Source organism: Tasmannia lanceolata, unplaced genomic scaffold (assembly GCF_043159265.1).
Source record: "Tasmannia lanceolata isolate RefF3 unplaced genomic scaffold, GAP_Taslan_0.1 ptg000012l, whole genome shotgun sequence".
Classification (NCBI taxonomy): domain Eukaryota; kingdom Viridiplantae; phylum Streptophyta; class Magnoliopsida; order Canellales; family Winteraceae; genus Tasmannia; species Tasmannia lanceolata.
Window position 1 is genome coordinate 18,472,542 of NW_027518689.1, and position 22,450 is coordinate 18,494,991.

At 41.8% G+C, this 22,450-nt stretch overlaps 1 long non-coding RNA gene across 2 annotated transcripts in view; it reads right to left on the minus strand.

Moving 5' to 3' along the window:
- Window positions 1–499: 499 nt before the first annotated feature.
- Window positions 500–22,450, minus strand: part of LOC143887677 (uncharacterized) — a 35,726-nt gene continuing 13,775 nt past the window's right edge. Inside the window, exons 4-7 of one of the 2 annotated variants that reach the window (XR_013254331.1) lie at window positions 15,466–16,616; window positions 15,292–15,376; window positions 1,034–1,123; window positions 500–930 (exon numbers count right to left, since the gene is read on the minus strand). This is a non-coding gene — a long non-coding RNA (uncharacterized LOC143887677). The remainder of the gene's footprint in view (window positions 931–1,033; window positions 1,124–15,291; window positions 15,377–15,465; window positions 16,617–22,450) is intronic. The other variant, XR_013254330.1, reaches the window with a different exon arrangement.

The window sequence follows — 22,450 nt, forward strand, 5'->3', positions numbered from 1 at the left end:
TTATCATAAATTGAAGTTCCCTCTTAAGTAAAAAATTGAATAGGGCTATCTCAAATTATCCTTTTCATGCCTTAAAAAAGTAGGGAATTATAGAAATATTTTTCCTTTCCAAACTTTTCCAAAAAAATCATACAATCCAATCAGGACTTAGGGCTCATTTAGTTATCGGGAATTTTTTTAATGATAAATTGGGGTCTCCGACAGCAAGAAATCAGAGAGGAATTGAGTGGGTGTAGTGGCTGAAAATCAATAAAATAATGTCTCCAGGTGGTGAGAAGGGGATAAAAATCAGAAAACAAAAAATTCAACTCAAAATCCGATGGCTATTTACTGATTTTTAGCCACTATCGTTCTCATCTGAATCAGCCCTCTCAAATCTCTCTCTTTCACCGTTAGGAGACAGCAATTTTTCATGAAAAAAATCCTTACGATGAAGATTTAACAAGTTTATCGGCTTAGATGACGAATGAAGACATGGAAAAAATAGTGCTGAGAGTTGTGTTGTATTGCACTATGACGGCATCGTATGGTGCGGGCCATACCGTACTTTTAATAAAGTGAAGAGTGCCCTCATCAAAATACAGTAGTGCTGATAACATTTCCCTTTTTGCTAGTTCTGAGGCTTTTTGGTAAATACAACCCTTTTTTTCTACCCCTTGAAAAAACCTGGAAAACAGGATCCCTAGAAATAGAAGACTAAAAATTGAAAAACAAAAAAAAAATCCTAAAATAAAAAAAATAGAAAAAAAGGAAATAAACAGAAAAGAATAGAAGTAGAAACCCTAGAATGGAGGTACTTGTCAATACGGCACTCACACCAAAGTCAGTTATCTTGGCTTCTCCTCTATGATTGATTCATGAATTGGATGGTTTTAAATCCCTGTGAATTATGTGTTTTCCGTGATGAAGATATATCAAACCCTAAAGCACCTGCATAGAAGAAAAAGCAGGAAAGAAATAATTTACATGTGAAGTACATCAACTCTCAAGGAAAACAAAGGAATAAGAATTTATTCCGCCGTGTAACACTGACCTGCTTAGTGATGGCAGCAAGATATGGCTCTGGAATTGATTTGACTTTAATCTGTTTGCTAACACTCTCCAAGATATTCATTTGAATAACCTGTGCATGTTCAAGGAGAATATGTAAGAACTATTTCTCAAAAAGTGAATAACACTGATAGGCCTATAAATAATGAAAAGCCTGTGATATTTATTTTAAAGGGATCACTTTGCAAAAGGCACAATCCTCAATATCTTTCTCCTCTCTGACATTTTCCAAAGTCATATGCCCAGGGAACAAAAGAACAAATATCTAGCTGAACTAGAGATGTCTCTCTCATACATGCAAGCACGTGTGATTTTATTGAGGAAGGAAAAATGTCTGTAGTTGCTAGGGAAATTTCAGCCCTCCGTTTATATTTACTAGTCAATCTCCTTGGCGCCTAGTGATTGCCTGCGACTTAGGGTGGAAATTACCACTTCAAGTCAATACAAAATAAAATTTTCTCCTCTCAAGAAGGTAAATCGCCGAGGGCTTTCATTCCTGACCCTCTTAAATGCCTAAAAACACTTTGTCTACAAAAAAAGGGAGGCCCAGTGCACGAGCCTCCCGCCATTGCGGGGTCTGGGGAGGGCTAGATTACGCAGCCTTACCCCCTGCTTCGCTTATTGGAGTGACATGACATTGATTTCGTTCGGAAAAGTTTTCAAGGATAGTCGAAAGTCAGGTCTGTTCTAGCTTATTTGAGAGGTTCTTTTCCACCCAAACTATGGTGGACGGTTGAATAGAGATTGTTCGGAAAAAAGTATGTGAATTCTGACAAAAAAAACATCATCTTTGGCAATTTGAGCTTAAGTCGTTATATTATGGGTTTTCTTCTTTACTTTGATTCAAGACAAGATCTTTGACAATTTAAGTTCAAGTTTACTATATTTTGGATCTTCTTCTTTTCTTTGATTCCCATTTTTCTTACTTTTTCTTCCTTTGTCCATCTTTTTTTCTTTATTTAGGTATAAATGTTAAATTTGGTATCCTCTTTCTTTTTCTTCCCTATAGGTATCATCGATGGGATCTGATAGTATAATAATTGCCAACACCCAAGATCAACCGATCCAGGTTGGAACATGGTTATTATGTGGATCTAGTGAATGAAAAGTAGGGCTGCAACTCGAGCCGGGTTTTACCCGACCCGCATCGACCCGACCCGAAAATAACCTGGGTCGGGTTCAGGTTTCATGGGTTTCGGGTCGAGCCGGGTTGAGCATTCAAAAGCCCGCATGAATCTCGGGTCGAGCCGGGTTTGAAGGGGCCCGACCCGACCCGACCCGAGTTACATAAGTTATAGTGTGTACATATTTTTCTATTGTTAGTTACAAGTTAAAAGTGAAAACCCACACACCCACTGTTATTGTATGTGAGTGTAATTTCTGCTTCTATGAGTTGAGTTGATTCAAGCGTTTGCTTCAGCTTTGTTTGATTGTAATTACAACATTGTTTGATTACGGCATTGTTTGATTCAAGTGTAATGTGAGTGTAATTACATCATTGTTTGATTCAAGTGTAATGTGAGAGTTTTGTAGGTTTTTGTTCTTTTTACAAAAATTATAATTGTGCAATGTCACCTATAACATTAATTTTTATTTTTATTTTTGAAATGGAAAATATAGATAACGTCGACAGCAGGATTCGAACCTGCGCAGGCAAAGTCCAACAGATTTCGAGTCTGTAACACCTATAACATTAATAAGTTTTAACAAGTTATCCTAGCAGAGACAGAGCCTCTTCCTCCATCTCCCCTATTGTTAGACAAGGAGATTCCCTTTAGCAATTCCTGTAAGTTCCTTGACATCAGTAATAGGCTTGGTCATTTTGCTTCTCCCTCCATCTCCCCTATTCTTAGATAAGGAGATTCCCCTAGTGATTTCTGTAAGTTCCTTGACATGATTAATAGGCTTGGTATTTCTATCTCCAATCCTCGAGTTGTAACGACCAGATTGTTTGGCTCCCTGACCAGTGAAGCACCTTCTCAGTTAAATCTTACTACCCTATAGTCTGCCATGATCCTCCATCTCAGACTTTTCCAAATATCTCGAAATCATCTTCTTGCCTAAAGCATTTGCACTTTTATGGTGTGTAATTCACGGTAAGATCCTAAATGGGGATCCATCAGAAGACATATTTGTTCGGCTAGAGATTGCTCATTCTGTAGCATCCCTGATAAAACTCCGACCCAAGACTTTTCTCAATGTCCTTGGAGCTTGCACATTTGGAGTTTTTCCCTTGGTCAGTTCTAACTTCCAAGTCTATCCTATCCCAGTACCCTTCAACATTCTTGATTTCTGACAGTGGTAGGACTCCTATGTCGGTAATAAGAGGACTCAATGTCTACGAAAAATGTTTTACCATCGTGTATCTGGCTCATTTGGAAAGAAAGGAAGGATCAAAGACTCTTGGGCAGCTTACCAACATGATCATTGTTGAAGTTACTGAAAGAGCTTCTAAGAGTAAGGATTTCACTAACGTTCATCTTAAATTCTTAATGATGTTATGAATGCTTGGATTACGATTAGTGAGTGTTTGCTTCCCTTGGCTAGCTGCCCGGACTTATGCGCTAACCCTCCTAGATGGATCAAGCTTAATTTTGATGGTGGTAGTAAAGTTACTGCTGTCAAGTCTTCAGAAGTTAGGAGGGCAAGTATTGGAGGAATCATCATGGATGCCTGTGGTGAAATAATTACGGATTTTGCAAGCCCCTGGGATGAGGCCAATGCAATTTAAGATGAAATCATGGCAGCCTAGACCGGTCTAAGACTACTTAAGAAGGGAAAATTTAAGAATCTTTGGATCAAGCGTGATGCGGTCAACATAATTTGGTGGCTTAACAAGCAAATCTTTCTTCCTTGGAAATTTTGGAGACTCTTTCTCGAGATGCATGATATCATTTCCAAGTTGGCTAAATTCTTATGTATTCATATCCACAAGGACAATAGTTTAGAAGATAGATTAGCAAATTTTCGGGGGGGTTGTGGGGGGGGCTTATCAAGACGTGAATCGACGGAATGAAACGACTACTCTGTAATTAATTTCGTTGTTGGGGCTGTGTTTGTGCTCCACTTGCCTTCTCAAAACAATATCAGTATAGACAAGTCAATGATGGCCGATAGTCAGTAACACATCTGAAACATGTATAGGAAACGATATTGTTGAATGAGCACCCACAGATAAGTTCGACTGTCTTCATGTGAAACTTTCCAATGGATGAATGTCAATGATTTTCTGTATATCCCTTCGATAATCAATGGATCCATTCTAGATTTTGAGAACCATTTCAGCCCCCATAGCAAGGCACGGACTTCAGCTTTATTTAAATCACATATGCCAACAAATCCAGAAAACAATAAAATCTTCTGTCCATTACAGTCATGGAAGAGTCCCCCAATCCCCTCCCGATCCAGTTTGCCTTTACAACTTCCGTCAAAGTTGACCAGGATTGATCCTGGAGGTATTAGATTGACCGTTGGATCAATGTAGTGGTAGATTAGAAAGTTATTTTGGTTATATATTTTGAACTTTAAAAACAGGTAGTTATAGGGACTTTTTTTTTTAAATGGTAAGTAGTTATAGGAACTTAAGCACATGTTTTTCACGTATTTCATGGAAACTACTTGTAATATTTCTCTATAAATATAGTGCAAAAGCACCCCAAAATGTATTGGATTTTCTCCCTATTTTTCAATCTCTTTTATGGTATCAGAGCACCACGCACTGCACTGGGCGCAATACTGACTACATTGTTTTCTCGGCAGATGTGATCCCGTCGGCCCAGACACCATCCAACCTAAATACTCCCCATTCTCGAAGACCTTCCTCCAAAGCCCAGACCTTTTCTCTTCCGGTATTGCTTAAAAAAAATATGCCACATTTGCTTTCTCTGTTTTGGAAATCTTCCCATTTACTCTCCATCAACATTTTTTTTTTGCCTTGCTTTAGCTTTAGATAGCCCTAGAAACCAGTATTTTGTTGTATTCCCTTTCTTTGCACTGGTTCTCGATCCGATCTTCTTCCTCCATTCTTCAGTTAGACTAAAACCATAAATCACTTACCTTCTTCCTTTTCTAAGAATGTTGGTTCTCTTTCTAGTTCTCCTCTTTCCCGTCAACAACCGATTCAGCGGCGTTAGAGGGTTCTCACGGCTGAAACCACGGGAGCAAAACCCTGACTTTCACCGTTGCATTCTCCACCTTCAGTGATCCAGATCTTGCCAGGCCGCAACAAAGAAAATCCATGCTCTCTTTTTGTTCTTTTATGAAACAAGAATGTCACATTGTACAAAGGATATTGGGTGGTTGCCATCATGATGGCTATAGTCAGCCCCCTAAATTCGATGGCAAAGGCTTTGGCTTGTGGTGGCACTTTGCATCCTTGCCAATTGCTAAGTGGGCCTGGGGAGTTACGCCAAGAAGCAATCAAGGGGGGAGAAAGACCATGGCATGGAAAATCCAAGTGTGGAAGGGCTTGGTAACGGGACACGGCAAAAGCCTTGACGGCATAGTATAAGTGTGCAAGGCAGCACACAAGTATTGATGGCAGCAGCACCAAGCAAAGCCATGGGCTGGGCATGGCAAAGAGGACTGGTACACAAGGCAATGCACAATAGCCAGCAGGTTTTGTAATGACCGACCCCGCCAAAGTTCGGAAATCCAGGTCGTTATGGACATTGGCGCCAATCAATGGCATTGGTGGACAAGAGCGAGCCAAATGTGGGCGAAACTGGCCAATTGCATGGGCATGACGCACAACACTCCGGCGGGCAGTTAGCCATGGGCCAATGGGCGTGCAACTAGGCAAAAGGGTGGCAAACCGCGGCAAGAGGCAACATTGCTAGGCGGTTTTGCAGTTACGCACGTGGTAACAAGGCATTTAGCCAAGAGGATGTTGCACATGCACACTTTTGAAGCACCAAGATTGTGGTTGTTGCTTTATTGGGGTGGAGAGACGTGATGGAAGTCTCTTCATATGAGGCTTATAAAGTGAACCTCTAGGTCCCTGCTTCAATCCACGTGAAAAGCAGAGAGGAATTCGAGGGAATCCATCTCCAATTGCATGAAAAGAGGAGAAGGCTAGAGTGGATTCCTGAAGTACTTTGAAGCTCATCCACATCACTAAAATCATAAAGAGAAGTCATAAGTTGGGCGGTTTGAGAAATGGTGCGTGGATATGCGAACAACCGGCGCTATCCCGGCGGCAGACGACAAAACGATGAGGGTAGGAAGGATGGCTGGCGTACTCAATACGCTGGGCATAAGGGACGGGGTGGCCTTGACGGTGGGCATGAAAATGGCTAACAGTACCAAGGGCGCTTCGCTGAAAGACTGGAGAACATGCAACGGCCTAGAAACAGAGGAGGGCAGGAAGCAAACAACCGAGTTCTACCGGAGGACTGCTTCTGCCGGGGATGTGGCTACCACAACTTCCGGCGTCGTGTCGATTGCCGGCATTGTGGAAAAACGAAAGATGACGCTCATGTACCGGCTACAACGAATCGGCGTGGGGAGGTCCGGGAAAATGAAAAGGACTATAACTATCACGGGCCGGAGGGTGGATCAACGGAGGCAATGATTGACGGCGGAAGGAGGAGTGTTATCGTCTCCGGCACCGAAGTTGCTGAGAGGATAAAGCTTCTCAAGACATGCTTGATTGGAAGGATTAAGAAGCCTGAATGGGAGATTGGTGAGATCTGGGATTGGGCTAAGTGGTTTTGGGGGATACCGGACTTACCTGAACCATTTATAATGAGTAGGAACGAAGTGCTAATTGGTTTTGCCAACGAGAAACAAGCGGACAATATTTTCGCCCGGGGTGGGAGGGCACTTGGTGAGTTCCTTCTGTCCTTGTATCCCTGGAATCCATCGTATAAAACGGGTGCTAAGGTGATTTGGATTCGATTTTTTGGCATTCTGATGCATGCCTTGGCCATCTCCACCATCGAAGCTGTTTGGGGACTGTTTGGTTCGGTAATGGAGGTTCGCGCAGACGCGGGTGACCCCCAAAATCTTTGTTATGCTAAAGCGAAGGTATTTACGACCGAATGGTAGTTCTTACGTTCGGTGGTATCTCTTAAAGTGGAAGACCGTGTATATTCCATTGGGGTGGCCGAAGAGTTTGGTATCGACGTCAAGATACCGGCGGACGATGGTGGTCATCCTCGTGTTCATGGTGTGGAAAATGGGCAGGTGGTCGGTCGTAATGCTGATAGCGGACCACCGGTCAAAACTATGCATCGGAAGCCATCTGGTGTGCGCTCGGTGAAGACAGTGATGGCACCGTCCGATCAGTTACTGATGGATAATCCACTATCCAACGATCCAGATTGGAACGCTAAACAGAAGCGGAAAGGTAAGGATCTGACGACATGTGGCTCTGGTGGCGATACTAACTCGATCAATACCCTTCATTCAAATTGTGATATTTCGAGGCGGGAGGAGCCTCCTCTGTTGCACACTGGCGATGGTACAAGACATGTGTCATCTTTTAGTGGGGTCTCTTTCTGGACAGATAGAGACGGTTCTGGAAATTACTTGTTGGGCAAGGAAGCAGGACAGCTAGTGGGTAACATGCATACGGCCAAGTCGCGGGCGGTTTCTGAACCTGACGGATCACGCGCATGCTGGACATCTGTTGGGTCCTATCGGGCCACGTGGCCATATCGAAGTCATGGGCAGCGAGATGGTGACAGCTGGGCATTATTGAGTAATGAAAACGTATTCTCTAGAAATCCGGGTGAAACACTATGCCTTGGTGTAAATCTCTCCCATCCGAAGAATATTAGGCGTGCTCCCCTCAGAGGATACCTATCTTCACGCTGGAAGAAACATCGTGGTTACCGTCCCTATAAAAAAAATCCGATTTAGATCATGGAAGCGTCAACCGGCCGCGAATGAGTTTCCAAATCGTGAGGAGATCGTTCGAGAGTTTATTAAACACAAACGAAAGATATCAAATGGTGATGTGAGTCTTGGAGTGAGGGATACCATCATCTCAACCGGGCCCAAACCCTCGACTTCGCTGGGGGTGAATGCTGAGGGGTGAATCGACGACCTGGCGGTTTCTCACATAAATGGCTTGGATATTGTATCTATAATGGGGGATCCTTCGATGGAGGAAAATGGTGAAGGAAGTGTGGGGGCAAATGTCATGACTGATTTAAATGGGCTAGAATCTGAATCTGTGAAGGGGGATTATGCAAATTCGAGGGTGGTCTCGCCATGTTTGAACGGGAATGCAGGGCTGGTCCACGACAATCCGAGGGGCAAAAATGTGACAGTGCTGGAGGAGAGCTCAATGGGCTCTTCCAATCAGGATTCACTAGAAATAGAACTCCGGAACACGGTTCTTGAATGCATGCATCGGGGGGCGGGAATCTGGTCGCGGATTCTACGGATAAAACTGACGATTTTGGGGAATGGCTTTGATGGCGGATGATATTGGCACACAGTATAAAGAGAACATTCCGGCAACTCGAAGAATGTTCAAGGAGATTGTAGGGAGGGATGCTGAGGGGATCCCTCCTTCAAGTTGTAAATCAAAACCAAGGGGGTCGCGGGAGCTGCGGAGCCTGCGCTGAGATGGGGGTTTTTCAGTTGTTGGGAACCGGGGAGTTGAAGATTGTTACCATGAAGATTGTCTTTTGGAATAAAAGGGGTATGGGTTCGGATCAGAAGGTGCTGGCGGTCAAGGATCTTTGCACTTCCCGCAGCCCTGATATTTTAGCAATTTCTGAATCAAAGCTGGCTGAGGTGGCTGATGTCAATATTAATAAATTCTGGGGGAGGGTGAATCGAGAATGGGTATCGAAAGATGCAATTGGTGCATCCGGGGGTATCATAGTTGTATGGAAGGAGTCTTTGTTCTCTATGGCGGAAAGTTGGATTCTGGATCACTCCGTATGGGGGTTTTTCGGATGTTGGGAACCGGGGAGTTGAAGATTGTTACCATGAAGATTGTCTTTTGGAATAAAAGGGGTATGGGTTCGGATCTGAAGGTGCTGGTGGTCAAGGATCTTTGCACTTCCCGCAGCCCTGATATTTTAGCAATTTCTGAATCAAAGCTGGCTGGGGTGGCTGATGTCAATATTAATAAATTCTGGGGGAGGGTGAATCGGGAATGGGTACGAAAGACGCAATTGGTGCATCCGGGGGTATCATAGTTGTATGGAAGGAGTCTTTGTTCTCTATGGCGGAAAGTTGGATTCAGGATCACTCCGTATCTAACCTTTTCTCGGATAGGGCCACCTCCAAAAACTGGTTATTCACAGCTGTATATGGACCTGTACGTGCTCGGGAGAGGAGCGGATTATGGACTGAATTGATTAATATTCGGAGTCTTTGGGCCGGTCCGTAGATTGTGGGGGGTGATTTTAACACCATCTGATTCCCACAAGAGAAAAATCGAACGGGCCGGATTACTACCAGTATGGCAGTATGCGTAATTTTCCAGATTTTATCATGGAAGCTGAAATTGTGGACCTACCATTATCCGGTGCTCGTTTCACATGGTCTAAAAATCAGGACCGATTAGTGATGAGTCGCTTGGACCGCATTCTTCTATCCAGAGAATGGCTAGAAGCCTTTCCCTCTATCTCTCAAAGCGCATTGCCTAAGCCTATCTCAGATCATAACCTGATCTTGCTAGAGGCTAGAGCTCTCGGAGAGCCGTGATGGGCCGCTCCCGTTTAAGATGGACATGGCGTGGTGTGAGTCCTCGTTTCTCAATGACTCTATTGAAGGGTGGTGGGCTTCGTTTTCGGGGGAGGGACGGAAAGGGTATGTTATCTGTAAAAAATTCAAGCTCTGAAAGGCTTCATCAAATCTTGGTCTCGCGGTGAGATGGTAAAAACGGAGAAGTGAAAGGCTGAGCTTTTACAGGCATTATCATGCTTGTATTTCAAAGAAGAATCTGAACCATTATCTGATCTCGAGCACCAATCTCGGGCGAACCATAAATTGGAATATGATGAAATTCTCAGACGCGAGGAAATGAGCTGGCGCCAAAAGTCCCGGGCGGTTTGGCTCAAAGAGGGGGATAATAATACTAAGTTCTTCCATCGGATGGCTTCCAATCGTCGGTGCATTAACTCTATTCGTTGTTTATCCATCAACGGTGTGCTTGTTGATGATATGGAGATAATCCATCGCAATGTGCAGGAGTTCTATAAGAACTTATATACCCGGAAGTATGATCGGCGGCCTAAGTTCGATGGTCTCCATTTCAATCGTATCTCTGTTGATCGGGCTGAATGGCTTGAACGCCCTTTCTCAATCGAGGAGCTTGAGGGGGCGCTGTCATCGCTACAAAAGGATAAGGCACCTGGTCTTGATGAATTTCTGACCGGTTTCTATCAACGATACTGGGATATCATAAAATCTGATGTGTTCGCTTTTATGAAAAAGTTCCACGAGAGGGGGTTCATCAGTAAGGAGATGAACTCTACATTCCTCACTCTTATACCGAAAAAGGACGGGGCAGAATCTTTACAGGATTTTCGGCCTATCAGTCCTCTTCATGGGATCTATAAGCTTCTGGTGAGCCGCCTTTGTGCTGTCATGAAAGAGGTTATCTCAAAATACCAGGGTGCGTTTGTCTCCGACCATCAAATTCTAGACGGCATCCTGATAGCTAACGAGATTCTCAATACCACAAGGAGAAAGGGGGAACATGGTTTGCTGATTAGGGTTGATATTGAAAAAGCATATGACCACATGGATTGGGAGGTTCTTGACTATATTCAATCCCGCATGGGCTTCAGTCATAAGTGGCGCTCTTGGATATCGGCTTGCCTTAAATCTGCTATGTTTTCTATCATCATCAACGGGACACCTGAAGGGTATTTTGGCTGTACCCGTGGGCTGCGTCAAGGTGATCCATTAGCCCCTTGTTTATCATTGTGGCCGAGTCGTTGCATTCGCTTATTGTCAAGGCTGAATCTTGTGGTTATATTCACGGTCTCGCTCCTGGCCCTGTGGCTTCCTCTCCTATATCGCATTTGCAATTCGCTGTCTATTCTATTTCTGGAAGAGAATATCAATCAGGTTATTAACGTGAAACGGATCTTTCGATGGTTCAAGATTATTTCCGACCTGAAAATCAATCTATCTAAAAATGCGATTGCCGGTATAAATGTGGATTCGTCTACCTGTGTCGCTTATGCTGAGACCCTTGCGTGTCAAGTTGCCACGCTTCCTATAAAATATCTGGGACTGCCTTTGGGGTACAGTATCCCAAAAGCCTCGCAATGGGATCCGGTAATTGAGAGGATCGAAAGGAAGCTTGCATCGTGGAAGAAAAACTATCTATCGTTTGGTGGTCGCATTACCTTAATTAAAGCCGCACTTGCGAATATGCCGGTATATTTTATGTCGGCCTTCAAGATCCCCGCGGGAGTTGCTTCTCGCATTGAAAAAATCCAAAGGGATTTCCTCTGGGTAGGTAAAGAAGGGGGGAAGAGGCTTAAGCACCTTATTGCATGGAAACAGGTGTGTCGCTCCAAGAGAAACGGGGGTTTGGGCATTGGCAAAATCCGACTACAGAATAAAGCCCTGCTGGGCAAATGGTTTTGGCGCTTTGGCACGGAAAAAGATGCTTTATGGCAGAATGTGGTGGGTGAAAAATATGGCAGTGGATGGGGGAATTGGATCTGCAATGGGGTATCAAGGGTCCGGCATTTGGAAGTCTGTATCTTATGCTAGGGACGCGTTTCTACCTCTAGTGCAGTACAAACCGGGATCGGGTACTTCTATCTGTTTTTGGGTCGACTTCTATACGGCAGTGGATGGGGAAATTGGATCTCCGCTGACCAAAATCTAGAGAAATATCGCTCCGCCTCGTATTAAGGGCATTCTCTGGACCTTACTGCTCGATGGAATTAACACTTGTGAAAGGTTGAAGGCCCGGGGATTTCATTTAGCTAACCGTTGTGTTCTATGCAAAAATGCGGAAGAAAGTTCTGACCATCTTTTCCTTCTATGCCCATTCTCTTTCAAGGTATGGATGGGAATTCTCAGGTTTTTCGGCTTTTCATGGGTTCTACAGGGAAACATTAGCAATGTAATCCATAATTGGTGGGGTGTGTTGGCTGGCTGCCTTGGTGATACCATGTGGCTCTCAATTCCGTACGCCATTGTGTGGCATCTGTGGGCAGAACGTAACAACCGTATCTTTTGTGGAAAGGAGCGGGGTTGGAACAATGTTATCTTTGAGATAAAATTATCTATTATGAACTGGGCTAAAGCCAAAGGCTGTATGCCTGTATCCACTATTCGACAGGAGAAATACTTCGAAATTGTGCGGTGGTGACTTCGGAGCGGAAAGCTGTGCATCAGATAATGCCTTAATGGAAACCTCCCCCTGTGGGATGGTTTAAACTAAATTTTGATGGGAGTTCGCGTGGCCATCCCGGCAGGGTTGGAATTGGGGGTGTTATCCGAGATCACTCCGCTAATATCTGCATGTCCTTCTTGGGGACACTGGGTATTTGTGATGCAAATGAAGCGGAGGTGTCGGCTCTACTGTTCGGGCTGCGGTGGTATGTCCACAATGACCTTGGTCCACTCATTGCAGAAGGCGACTCCTCCAATGTCATTGCGTGGGCTGGAAACAAGATCTCTAGGCCATGGCGTCTCGCTTTTAAGATCGATGCGGTTAGGGATTTGGTTGCTGCTATTCGGCCGGTGCTTAAGCATACGCGCCGATCGGGCAATGATCTTGTGGATGTGCTTGCTAAGGCCAGGGTAGATCGCGCATCTCTGCTTCTTCACTCAGCTCTTGAGATGTAAATTTTTTTTCGGTTTTTTCTTTTTCCCCGATTTCGGGCGGGGTTTTTTTCTTTGGCATTGTCATTGTTGATCCTGGGGACATCTTGTCCCTATGTACTTCTCTTTGATTCAATGCATTTTTCATTACCTTCTCAAAAAAAAAAGATTGTGGTTGTTGCACTCTCAACATGGCTAGACGGTTTGGGGCAGTTATGCCACTTGTTGGCTTGTCATTGTAAGTGCATGAGTACATGGCCCTTGTGGGCAATTTTACATTGGCCAATGGCCTAAGGGCAGCTTGTATGTTGGCCAATGGCCTTGAGTTGGTTGCCAAAATTCCCAAAACTAGCCTATATGTGGGAAAAGAAAAATGCCCCATTCACCAAAGCAATGGGGATGTGAGTCTACTTTGAGGGAGAGCTTCTTTGCAAAAGCATTTTTGGCCAAGAGATCTTCCTTGTAAAGGCTGTTGGCCTAGTGAGAATCTGTAAGGGTGAAAGCAATAGAGATTGCTATGGAGTAGGCATTGATTGGGCCGAACCATGTTAAAATTTGGTGTCCCTTTGTCTTACTTGTGTTTGCCTGTGTGCCTTGTCCCTTTCTTGAGAGAGCCTCGAGGGTTGGGTTGGCTGACTACGTTGGAAGGACTTGGGCCATCACAGGTTGGCTTTGAGTAGGAGCAAAACGACCCTGTGATAGCTACTATATCAAGGAGAAAGTTGACGGTTTCATCTTCCAAGGAAATCTTATCCCCAAGTTAACACTATCCACTATGCCACCCCTCCTCTGTTAGTCCCCAACTTGATATCTGCATCCGCATTTCATTTCATTTCAATTTTTCCAACTATCCTCATACGCACATTTACTTACCACTTAATTAGTTACATCCACTCACTCGAAATTGATACCAGCACACCTTCTTCGGCACTTCCATTCTACAGTTGCAAATATCACCCTTTCATTTTACTCCCTACACCCCTTCATTCCTCCGAAGTGATTTTATCTCACTCCCAAATTTGATATTTGCAACTCTCTCAAACAAGTTACACTCTCAGAAATCATAGTTTCATGCTCTTCATTCATGCTTTTTGTAATGATATTTGCCGTCACATGTCGTTCGTTGTCTATTCATCTTATTTTTCAAATACTATTTTTATCTATCTTTACATTTCTATTTCCTTCTTTAGTCTATTTCAGTTGAGATGCCTCAGTAGAGGTGCGTGGCTGAAATAGTTATTATACTCAGTTGAGGTGTCTCAATTTCTTTTGAGTGCGTGCCTGAGAGATTTATTCAAGATCTCATGCGTATCGCTACTCAAAACCAATCAAGGCCCAGCGAGACCCACATTTGCCTACTGAGGCCTGGTCCATAGTGACCACTTTCAACGAGGATCAGCATGCAAAGCCGACCCATGAAAACTCACCCGTGCATCATCGATGGATTTTAATTACATTTCTAGGATATTTTATTGTAATCAAACGTATGTAGACACACATTTGAGGGGGCATGTTAGAATGTATAAGATCGGATCTATAAAGATCTGGCCGTTGGATCAATAGAGTGGTAGATTATGACGTTATTTTGGTTATGTATTTTGAATTTTAGACACAAGTAGTTACAGGCGATTAAGCACATGTTTTTTATGTATTTCATCGAAACAACTTGTATTTCACCATAAATATAGTGCAAAAGCACCCCCAAAACTTATTGGGTTTTCTCCCTATTTTTCAATCTCTTTTAGAGGAGGGGCAGACTAAAAGTTTCTTGCTTCCTATTAGGTTTATGTTACCTGTACCTATTATACATATATCCTAATACAGATCATTTTGGGAAAATTTGGGGAACTTTTAGGCTTCCCACCCTTCTCCATGACAATCTTCCTCCAATCCCTTAAAATATCACTCACATTGTATGCGGCTATGAAGCAATTCTAGAACTAATTTCCACTTCAGGTGTCACTCTCTACACATTCAATGATAAAATGGAAATCTTCTATTAATTCTCCATCATTTACAATGAACCTAATGGGTGTTCAAATAGAACACCTAAAGGATAAACATAGGAAGATTTAATATAAAGAAGGAAAGAGATAATCTCAATCTAATATAGTTACCTAGTACGCCTGCGTACCTCAATTTACCACCAAATCAAATCAAACCTAATATCCTAATTTATTTAGCTTGCCTCATCTAACCTACTTTCCCAATCTACTACCACCAAGATGATCCAACTGTGAGATCTCTCATACTTAACAATCAAATTTCAACAAACAAAACCTAATACAGATGGGGTTGTCTTATTCCACCAATAATAATTAACCAAAAGAGAAGAAGAAAAAACCCACAAATCACAAAACTTCAGAGACTTCAGTTTATTGAGCTGTTTCCAAACAAAGCAGTCTTATGTTTTTTCTGTATGCAAGATTTTGTAATGAGCCACAATTGTAACAAGAACACTAGCAACAAAAAGAGGTGCACCTCATGTTGTTCGTCCTGTGGAACTATTCGTAAGCCATCCTTGTTGACCAAAAGATCTCCGTCCTTGAATGTACCGGTCTTAGTCCTGGATAATGTATAGAGAGATTTTTCAGCAATTAACAAAAGAAGATCAAAGCGTATAGAGAAAGAAGATGAGAAGATTTTATGACACACAGAAATTTATCAATGGCAGGGCAAAGAGCTTGAGCTTAAGGTTTGAGCATCTTCTCTTTTTCATGGCTGCCCTTAGGAATCGCGCAGAACATTAGACTTTGTCACTTGCGAGGTTGGTGGTGGCCGATCGAATTTCCAAACCTTAAATTCAACACGCCCGGGAAGTGATATATATGGCCCTACTACCATCTTCCTTGTTGAATTCCATTATCAGCTCAACTTTCTGCACAAATGTAGGCAGTACTGCCTCCGCCCATGGAGAAGATATAAACTTAACAAACTACCAACAATTCATGGTTCAAAAATAACACCAGAAGACCCACAGTGTCTCATATGCTTCTGTCTTTTTGGGCAAAACTTACTTCGGAATCTTCCTTGCGGCTACATCTTTCATTGTAGCTACATAGAACAATGGATATTAATCGGCAAACCTTGTCCAATCTGCCTCCGGTCTATATAGATAAGTATGCTTGAAAACAAATCCCTATAATTAACTTTTTTTCAATAATCTGTCTTCCTATTTTTAAATGAAAATTCCCCCCTTATTTTCTCATCTTCTCATCTTTGAAAACTTTGCTTCCAGGTTGCACTTTTAGTCAGGGTTTCATTGCACTTTTAAATGACAATTCCCTTCCTGAATAAAAGTACAACTTGGAAGCAAAGTATTCAAAGATGAAAAGATAATAAATAAGGGGGAATTTTCATTTAACAATAAGAAGACAGATTATTAAAAAAATTAATTATAGAGACTTGTTGAGGACTTGTTTTCAAGCATACTTATCTATATAGACCGGCAGCAATTAGGCAAGGTTTGCCGAGTAGTATCTATTGTTTTATGCAACTATAATGAAAAATGTGGCCGCAAGGAAGCTCCCGAAGTAAGCTTTGCCCAAAATGATAGAAGCATATGAGACACTGTGGGTCTTCTGGCTCTTCTGATTCTGAACCATGAATTATTCGTAGTTTGTTATGTTTGTATCTTCTCCATGGGCAGAGGCAGTACTGCCTACATGCGTGCAAGAATTGGAGCTAATAATAGATGTCAACAAGGAAGATGGCAGTAAGAACAATGCAAGCAACTATGACTCCCAAGTAAATAGCGTCAGCATCCGAATTGGGAAGTAGGATTGCCTCATCATATATGTCGATCTCTGTCATATGTTAAGCACCATAAAACACAAATCATAAGGGAAAAGAATTATCAAAAAGCATGTTAAATTGATATATTTGTTAATGAGACTCATGTCTCCTTAAAGTTGACCCTCGTAGTCCTCTAAAATTAAAGAGAGTAGTATCATATCCCTCTAAAGTTACCTTTGTGTTCAACAGTATCTGACCAGTAGTGCTTGTACAAGAATGAAAGTGCCCCCCATCTCTTTTTGGGTATAGTCAGTTGATTTCATTGATCTAATCCAGTCTTTTTGAGATGAGTTTTGGTTTGTTTCCAACCACCCAAACCATTGTAGGCACACCACTTAAGAAGCCCATCTGAGTGACTGATTTTGTAACTTTGAGAAGAAATTTTCGATATCATCTTTGTAAAAGAAATTTCTCTTTTTTGGATGACATTTCAAATATAAGCTATGGTTTATCAAATTACAGAAAATTCAAAATCATTGCATCTGTTGTTTAGCTTTTATTTCCTTCATACTTCTTATCTCGAAATGGAAACTGAATTTTTTTTATTTTTTTTTTAAATCCTATCTCCAACAGGTTTTCTTGATTCACTTCTGCTCTGCAGAGAAGCTAAGACCCTCATCATCATGGCTGCATAGAGGTACTGAGGAATTAGGTTTAACAAAAAAAAAAAAAAAACAGGATGCACACTACTCTATTACATGAAATTTTTTTCTTGTTTTTCTTTTTCAGATTTGGTAGCTTGAGACTATCTCAAGGAATGAGAGCTCACAATCAACAGAAGACTATGATGGATTTGCCGTGATAGTCGATATTTGTTACTATTCACAATTATTAGTAAGTTACCTTCTTATATGAAAACAAGCAATAGGCAGTACTGTTGATCTCTCAGATAGTTTCATAATCGTTATAAGTTATAAATCATTTATCATTTGCTTCTCTGGAGTTGATGTTGATTTTTGCAATAGTATTTCATCTATTTTCTGGATTTAGTTTGTTGTTTCTCTTCATTTCTTTCATTGATTGACGCTAGTGTATGGGGTTTAATAGATTCATATCCATTACAGTTTTGGACCAATGAGTACATATTTATCTAAAATTACATGGATCAATTTCTTTCACCCTATTAACTACATCTTTAACCCTATTAACTCCATCTGACCCTCCCTTTTTCGCTATTAGTGCATTTCTTTGTCAGAGATTTCTGTGAGTATTTTGGTTGCGGTATGCATCCTAAGAGTATGAGAACTAGGATTGAGCCAAGCTCTATTTAACTGTATCTTGCAAATTTTTTTCACCATGGTGCATTCAATGGACTATGGGACCATAGCTAAACATAAATTAATCAAAATTAACAATTTTTTTGAAAATCCAGTGTTACCTGTTTGAGTGTTTGTTCTCGTCTATTTGCACTTCTGATGATTATGTGAATGAGCATGGCCTTAGCTCTTTTTGGATTATAGATTGGTCATGGCAACTTTTCGTTTCATGCTTAGAAAAACAACCATCTTGAAGATGTTTAATGGTTTTATTTTACATAGATTGAAGTTTATTCTAGATTTGGTTTCAGATTTCAAAAGGATTTTAGTTTCTTCTTATTACTATTTAGTATTTAAGGGATGGACCTGTTTGAGTGTTTGTTCGTCTATTTGCACTTCTGATGATTATGTGAATGAGCATGGCATTAGCTCTTTTTGGATTATAGATTGGTCATGGCAACTTTTGTATCATGCTTAGAAAAACAACCATCTTGAAGATGTTTAATGGTTTTATTTTACATAGATTGAAGTTTATTCTAGATTTGGTTTCAGCTTTCAAAAGGATTTTAGTTTCTTCTTATTACTTTTTTTTTGAGACGGTAAAATGAGAATATATTAAAAGACGAACCGAGATGGTTCAAGCAAATTACAGAAAGAGAAAAAACGAAAGTACAAAATCAAGGTGGGAGATAATCAAACCACTCCAAAGTATACCAAAAAACACCACCCCTTGCTAGGGAGTCTGCATCTGAATTAGCAGATATCCTCACATGCTTAAACATTATAGACGAGTTAAGAACTATATCATCAATTTCCTCGAAGAAAGATAGAAAACGCCACGGAGGAGAAACCACACCCAGAAGGCAGCGGACAACATTAGAGGAGTCCCTTTCCACTCTCACCTTATCTAACAAAGTATCCAAAAACTTGATCCCACAATGGACTGCTCTCACTTCCGCCTAATTAGAGTCTGCCACTCCAATGGGACCCTAGTACGCCCAGAGAACATCCCCCTTGGAATCTCTACATAAACCCCCAATCCCTGCATCACCAGGATTGCCAAGAGACGATACATCGAAATTCAGTTTTAACATCCCATCTTGAGGAGGGAGCCAGGATTAGTTAATTTTTACTTTGCTAACCCCCTCCATGCAAATAATATGCCAACCTTCCCATAGATCATACGCAGAGACGAAATGAAACAGAGGAAGGCTTCTAGCCCAAGAAATGACCCCTGCAATGATCTTGATAAATATCCACTAAGACGGTTTTGCCACACCTTCAAATACTCAGGAATTTCTTTCCTTCCAAATGAACCACCATGAAGCCAACAGACACATCTTCCACAGCATCTTACCCTTTTTTTCCAGGGATACCATTCCCAACTTTTAATAAAATCTGACATGGTGTTAGGGAGAACCCATAATACCCCAAAGCAAGATAGAATAAAGCCCCAGATATCTCTAGCTAACTTACAGTGAATGAACAGATGATCAATGGATTCTCCATCCGATAAACATAAAGGGCAATGGTTTACCAAAATCTTCCCTCTCGTCCTCAAAAATTCAATTGTCTGAATACAACCACAACATACTACCCACGCAAAAAAAGAAACCCTCGGCGGGCAAGAAAACTTCCAGATCGAAGCAGATAGTGGTTCCACTTCACTACACACCAAATGTTGATAAAAAGATTTAACAGAGAAAAATCCGGATGTACACCAAAACCACACACGGGAATCAACCCCCCTCCTCTTAATATAACACTCTTCAATCAAAGACATCAACTCTAGAACTGAATTCAACTCTCTATCAAAAAAGTTTCTTCTGAACTTCGGCTTCCAAACCACTGACGAGTTAACCCTCTCAAAGCAATCCGCCACCCAAGCCACCTTCTGAGAAGACACCAGAAACAGATCAGGGAACAAGACCCTAAGAGGGACTGCCGAGCACCACGGATCTGACCAGAAACGGATTATATCCCCAACATAAACCTTAAAGCGTATACCTTTGCTAAATAAAATCTCAACCTTCAAGATATCCCGCCAAACAGTTAGACCTTTGAACTTAAAATTATCCGCAGAACACCAATTCCCCTCCCTCAACCCATATTTGCTCCAAACCTCCAAAGCCACTTTCCCAACAGAGCCGTGTTAAAACCTTTAATTCGCCTTATTCCCAAACCTCCATTTTTCAATGGAGATACACAGAACTCCATTTAACCAAGGGAATTCCTCCAGATGAATGAGAACCTCCCCACAAAAACCCCCTTTGAATTTGTTCAATTCTTAGCACTACACTCGCAGGGCATTTGAACAAGGAAAGAAAATAAATCGGAATGTTTGATAAAACTGCTTTAATGAAACCAACCGACCTCCTTTAGAGACCAAATTGCGTTTCTAAGAATCTAATCTCCTCTCAACTCCGTGGATGATTGAATTCCAAAAGTGTTTATTCGGTCTTCCCACCCCCAAAGGAAGCTAAAGGTAAGAAGCAGGCAGAGAATTCAATATACACCCCAGAATCCTTGCAAAAACAGAAGCTTCAGAAGAAGGAACATTTATCACATATAACCCTGACTTCGAAAAATTAGATCTTTGACCGGAAACCATCTCGTAACACCTTAAGACAGCTTTAAGATTCAATATCTGGGAAACCATAGGGGCACAGAATAGCAGAGTATCATCTGCGAATTGAAGGAGCGAGACCTCCACTTTATTACTCCCAATTAAAAACCCTTCAAAAAGACCCAACTCACTTCCTTTTCTCGTAAGCCGGCTAAGAGACTCCGCAACAATCACAAAGAGAAAGGGGGACAGAGGATCCCCTTGCCTCAACCCCTTAGAAGATTTGAAAAAACCTTTAGAAGAGCCATTAATGAGTACTGAGAACCAAGCTCAAGATACACAGTTCCTGATCCATCCTCTCCACCGAGAACCGAATCCCATTTTTCTAAGACTAAAGTCCAGAGAATCCCACTCCACTCGATCATAAGCCTTTTCCATATCAAGTTTACACAAAACCCCTCCTTCACCGCTTCTCCTGTATGCATCAATAGCTTCATTTGCGATGAGAGAGCAATCCAGAATTTGTCTTTTATTAACAAAGGCACTTTGACTATCTGATATTATTGAAGGAAGAACTAATTTAAGACGATCCGCCAAAACTTTTGCTAATACTTTATATAGGCAGCCAACTAAACTTATCGGACGAAATTCCGACACCTTTAAAGCCCCCTCTACCTTTGGGATTAGGGTGATGAAGGTTGCACCAGTACCTTTATCAAGAGCCAACCCTTCAAAAAATTCTTGGAAGAATCTCATCATATCAAATTTAACCACTTCCCAACATACTTGGAAAAAAGCCAGACAAAAGCCATCCAGACCAGGTGCTTTATCTTTAGCCAAGGAGAGTAGACCTTTCATGATTTCCTCTTCAGTAAAAGGGACTTCCAAGTTTGCAGCCTCCCCCAAACTTAAGCTATCAAACAGGACCTCTTGCGGGATAGGACGAAGAATATCATCAGAAGAATACAATGCCTTGAAAAAACTAAGAATTTCCGATGTAATCACCTCCTTGTTCGTAACTCTTTCCCCTTCCATTACCAGAGATTCAATTATGTTCCTTCTCCTATGAGCACTAGCCATAGCATAAAAGTATGCTGTGTTTTTATCGCCCTCTACAAGCCACTTGACTCTAGATTTTTTACGCCAAGTTATTTCTCCATTAAGCAGCAGACCCTTATGTTCTTGGCTTAGCCTTCCCAACTCTTTTCAATCCTCTTCTGAAGACAAACCACACTCCCCCAAAGCATTTAATTCTAACATACGATTCTCCAGCCAACGCTTTCTACCATGGTCAAGCACCTTTTTCTCCTTAACCCTAGCTTTCAACTTTGCCTTAACATATCTCAGCTTATTACCAATGACTATGTCTGTTGGGCCTTCCAATTGACAAGAAGACTACCAACCCCCTAATCTCTCCTCCATCTGGGGAGACTCCAACCAAGCAATTTCAAATCTAAAAGGAGAAGGACCCCACGATTCCACTCTAGGATCTAATAAAATGGGACAGTGATCAGACACCGAATGAGGAAGCGCTTTCTGAAAAACCTCAGGAACAATATCCAACCACTCCCCAGAAATCAAAAATCTGTCCAGCCTACTTCTACTTTGTCCTCTAACCCAAGTAAAGGAGACACCACCCAGAAGAAGATCCACCAACTCATTGTCCGTTATGAAATCAGAAAAAACCTTCATATTATTATTGACTCTATTACACCCCAACATATCCCCTACTTCCTTAATTTCATTAAAATCACCCCCAATACACCAAGGATGAGAACAGCTCTTCTTACCTTTACCAATTCCTCCCAAAAAAGGCCTTTCTCTGCTGATGGGATAGGACCGTAAACTCCAGAGAAGAGCCAATCAGTCTTATCTACCACCCTTTGAAGAGAAACTGATAAAGAGAAATCTCTAGTCCAAACCTCCTTATTAGCCCATCAAACATTATCCCAAGCTAACAAAATACCTCTGGAAGCCCCTTTTGAAGCTAAGAAGACAAAATCTCATTCTTTTTTTAAACCCA